Here is a 4,998-nt window from a genome sequence, read left to right as displayed (position 1 = left end):
TGGGATTGCCTTACGCTTAACTCCACCGGAACACCTCAATGAATGGTGTGTCCGAACGGAGAAATCGAACACTACTTGATATGGTTCGATCCATGATGAGTCACACGATATTACCGATTCATTATGGGGTTATGCTCTTCAATAAATTTGCTCTAATACTTAACCGAAGTCCGTCTAAAGCTCATGACAAGACTCCATATGAACTATGGAAGGGAACGGTCCCTAACTTGTCCTTTATACGGGTTTGGGGCTGCGAGGCTTATGTCAAGTGGAGACACGAGGATAAGCTCGGCCCGCGATCAGTCAAGACGTACTTTATAGGTTATCCTAAAGGAACGCTTGGTCATTACTTTTATTCGCCAACCGAACAACGTGTTTTTGTTGCGGCTAGTGCGACATTCTTAGAGAAGGAATTTCTCGAGAATGCAAAGAGTGATAGAACCTTCTAACTGTCGGAGATTCCAGAACCAAGTACCGAGCAACTATTGGAGGAACCTATTCCTTCAATCCCGGCTGCGGTCACTACTACAAAATGAATCTATTGCAACACTTAGCATGCAACACCAGCAAAATATGTTGCATTTTTTACTTCTTATAAGAGGTATTCAACACTTGGACAAAAAATGTTGCTCTATAAGATTTATTGCAACATTTTATTAAAAGTGTTGCATATGTTAAAGATAAAGGCAACACTTTCAGATATTGTTGCAATTGTTTTAAGGAAATGCAACACTTTGTTGGAGTGTTGTACTCTTTTAGAATAAAGTGTTAATTTCTTTAAAGTATAGTGGTTAAGAAACTGCCATGTTTCAAAATTCTTATATTAAATTATTCTAAATGAAAAATATCCGATGTAATAAATTTTAAGTTATCATGTATATGACCATAAAACATTTAAAAGGGATCTTTTAATGACTGTATAAATATCTAAATATATCACTTTGAGGAATTTTTTTTACCGAATTATAACACGTATACCAAATAAATAAGCTACCATGCCATAAACACTCTAGAAGAGTGACGAGCTTGAAGTGTAGAAGGCATAGCCTCAGGCTATTAACACTTCACAACATTTCTCTTGGCGAAGCTTAAACCTAGAGATGGAAGTGGGTCGTGCCTCGTGCCGGTCCACCGTGCCTGGAGAAGAAAATGGAACGGCCCATGCCTATGAAAGTGGGCTTCGTACCGTTCTGTGTCAGTCAAATGAAAATGGCGGCTCAAGCACGGCCCATGTGTATCGTGCCGTACTTGAGTGTGCCTTAACAATTCTTTCACTTTAACCCAATTTCTTTGTATTTTGAGCGTGCCCGAGCGTGTCGTGTCCAAGTTTGTCATGCCGTGTCAGTCAAATGAAAAATGACGGCCCAAGCACGACCCATAGCGTGCCGTGTCGGCCAATTCCGTGTCGTGCTAAATGGATGGGCTGTGCTAGCCCAACAGCCCGTGTGCCAACTTCCATCTCTACTTAAAGCTGAGTCTCTTGAAAATTTCACCCAACTTTTAACCAGTAGACTTCATCTTTACGGACAATTTCTCCATATATTATATAGGCCTTATACTATTTAACACACAAAATAAGTAGGAAACAATTTTTTAATTAAAGAAATTGGGAAATAATTTTTAGACTTTAGCCGGTTAAACAAACACTACTCAAGAAAATGTAAATAAAACTCACATGTCCAAAGAAAATAAAAAAGGAGCCCTTCATTTCTCACCCGACTTTCACAAGAAAACCTTGACCCTCCATGAATAGGGGCGGCAAAAAAATACCTCAACCCTCTTCGCCCTAGCGGCTCCGTGCCTCCGTCTACGCCACAACCTACAACTAGTTCCCCGTTATCAATTCTACTTTCATTCATCAAACATGAGGTGTGTGTCATTATCCTTCTATCTTTTTGTTGATGTCAGTTTTGTTTTATTAATCTTATTATGAGTCCTTATGAATAAAACCCAAGTTTAATTGTTTAACTAAATTTGTTGACATGAATAAAAGAGTAAAATTTGTATGTTTTAGAATTAGGGATCAAATTTTCGAATAAAATTGGGGCTTTCATCGCAAAATCAAATTAGAGTTGAATATTGTGCAGTTGTTTTTATGTAATTCTATTCCGTAAGGGTTGATGTTAATTTGAGCACATTATGAATTAGATCTATGATTAATGTAGGGGTCTTGTGTTTGATACTCTAATAAAGGTTAGAATAATTTTTAGGAGTATTAGGTTAAGTTTTGATCTTTACATAAATTAACTATAAGATGTAAGACGTTAGGCATTTTGATATTTTGGTCAAGTTACTGTCAATCTATAGAAAATGAAAGAATCATAGTTTTGAAATATTTGAATACTACTCCTTGGTCTTTACTTTTGGTTAAAATACTCCTCACAAAGAATAAAAAAGGTAAACAAATGAATGAGACTAAGGGAGGGAATAATAAACAGTGAAGGCACTTCGTGCTTGTGCTCGTGTTTGGTTGTGTTATGTTGTCGACCCATTGATCCATAACCAACCCAATGACCCGCAACAAGTAACACTTTAGGTGAGAGTTAATATTTCACTAAGAGGAAATCTCTAACAGAGTATATTTTGCATAGTAATTTACTATATCAACATGCCCTTTTTTAATGTACCCTTTCCTAACTATTCATTTCTACTCTCAACCTAACCCGGTTATCAAATTCGCATGATCGCATCTACGCTCCTTTGCCTTCCACTATAATGCCTCCTCCGTGACCGCACCTATGTAAGGTCAGTCATTCCTCCTCAATTTCTAGTTTGAGTTTGAATCACTGCTAATTTTCAGAATCTGGCATTGTTAATGAAGTTATGGATACATGTTTTAAACTAATATTAAGTGGCTATTTTCATGAAACTATGTTTATTGAATACATTGTGGATAATATATGATGGAAGTTTAGTTCATTTATCGTTGTCCTTATTGAATTTGATTTCACAACCTTAGATGGCTACTTGGTAATACAGGACTGGAAAGTATATTTGTCAAAGCCTGAAAATATTAGGTACTTGCTTCACATCTTTTATATGCAATCTTAAGGTCAGAAATTTCATTCGTCTCTCTTGTTTAAGCTGCGTACAGCTAGTAGCCATACTCTCATTTGTCATAGTTTAGGCCCTCATTTTCTCCAACACTCACAACTCGTCGAACCTTTTAGGCACATCCCAAACTACAACTTTGACATGTCGCCGCCTTTGCTTTCACCTGCTCCCGCTTAAGCTTCCACCTAGTACCTACTATTGCCTAACCTGCAACTTGTCGTCCTCTTTATCCAAGTAGCACCGAGGTACTTTTGTTGTCATTTCGTCTTTTTTAATTGGTCAATTAAAAAAATGATGTTGCGAGTTATTTCTTGAAAAATATGATTTCGTTAGTTGACTAATACTTTCAAATTAATTATATTAAAATATGAATGTGTACAATTAAAATTGGGCTTTTTATATAAAAGTCACAAGCTTGTGACCTCTCACAACCCTCTCCCACAGTCCCACTCGCCCCTCCCACTTGTCTCTTTGTGTCACGTCACAAGCTTGTGACGGATTTTGTCCGTCACAATTGAAAATTTGTGATAAATCAAAATAGGAATTGGTACTTTTATGAGAATGCTTGTAGAATCAAAATAACAAGGTTTGTTTATTTGATTTAGGAGTTTAAAATATTGCAGAAGAGTGAAAGGTTCATTTGCTTAATGTTTTGACAGGTATCAAGATATTTGTTTCATTTCTAAGCCCCAATGATCCCTTTCAACCTTTCATTTAATCAAGGTAACTTGGATGTAATGATATCTAGTGAGTATATACCTACTATTTAATATTAAATCATTCTTGAAACTTAGACTAGCATTAAACAAACCAAAATCTAGGCTAGTCTGTAGTGCTTTCATTGTTTAATTTAACTGATTTTAGTTGTTAGCTCTTAGCACTTCGCCATGATATGAGACTATAAGACAAGAGTTAGTATTTCAATCCAATCATTTTAATTTCCTAAGCGAGTTTAATGTCAATTACTATATGTTTGTAGGTTGGTAGTAGGTCCAAAGTTGAGGCGTTAAGCAACCATATGTGTGTAAAGGCTATGGTGATCGCTCAAAGGTATAGCCGTTTCAATAGTTTGTGTTTTATATTACTCCATCCCTTCGTATTGTCCAGCCTAACACACCTATCTCAAATTCTTCAAAATGAGATCGATTAAGTAATATGAAAATGGGTTTGGTGCAAGATGGTGATTGTATTTGCTCTATGTAGGCTCTTAAGAATGTTAACCATCTATTGTTTTGTTGCAGCTATGCAGCCTGAAGTGTTTGGCTTTGGTGAATTACCGATTAGGAACTCAGGTTCCAACTAGACAACTAGTGCTCCTTGTGGTGTATAACATCGATCTTGATTAAAAGGGAAAGTGATCATTTGAGTTGTTGATTTGGCTTTGCTACAAATAAAGATGCTGAGCTATCGGGCAGGCCAGAGCCGCTTACTACGAGGATTAAGTTAAAAATCAAGACGCGCCTTAGACTATGAACTCTATTTAAGGTTGCAAGTTGTAATTTAATACTAGTACAATTGTTATTTATAGAATATATACAGTTATTAAAACATTGTATTTACAATTTCATTTAATGGAATTAAATTTTTGGCCTCTTGCATAAGTGTTGCATTGTCTATAGAAAAATGTTACGTTATTGACAAAGGTGTTTCATTGTCTATAGAAAAATGTTGCGTGATTGACAAAGGTGTTGCATCTATTTGTCGAAAGTGTTGCTTTATTCAATAACAAAAATGTTGCAAAATGATTAAGAAAGTGTTGCCTTTCAAACAACAAAAGTGTTGCATATGCTTATAGAAGTGTTGCTGGAAAAAAGTGTTGCATATTAAAAGCAGGTGCAACATTTGGTTAAAGTGTTGCTTTAGATGATAAAGTGTTGCTTTAAGTGTTGCATGAGGCTATTGCAACGGAGTTTTAAGCAGCACTGCTAAAAATGTTGCCTAAAG

General features: G+C 36.1%; 1 long non-coding RNA gene across 2 annotated transcripts; it reads left to right on the top strand.

The window, feature by feature from the left end:
* The first annotated feature begins 1,654 nt into the window (after positions 1 to 1,654).
* Positions 1,655 to 4,645, top strand: LOC141623905 (uncharacterized). 2 transcript variants are annotated; one of them, XR_012533724.1, is made up of 6 exons: positions 1,655 to 2,745; positions 2,980 to 3,052; positions 3,171 to 3,299; positions 3,714 to 3,777; positions 4,034 to 4,104; positions 4,296 to 4,645. It is a non-coding gene; the product is annotated as an uncharacterized LOC141623905 (long non-coding RNA). The 2 variants fall into 2 exon arrangements; XR_012533723.1 differs by having other exon boundaries at positions 1,663 to 2,745; positions 2,980 to 3,017.
* Positions 4,646 to 4,998: the final 353 nt, after the last annotated feature.

This window comes from Silene latifolia, chromosome X, assembly GCF_048544455.1.
Source record: "Silene latifolia isolate original U9 population chromosome X, ASM4854445v1, whole genome shotgun sequence".
Classification (NCBI taxonomy): domain Eukaryota; kingdom Viridiplantae; phylum Streptophyta; class Magnoliopsida; order Caryophyllales; family Caryophyllaceae; genus Silene; species Silene latifolia.
This window is presented reverse-complemented; position numbering and strand designations above follow the sequence as displayed.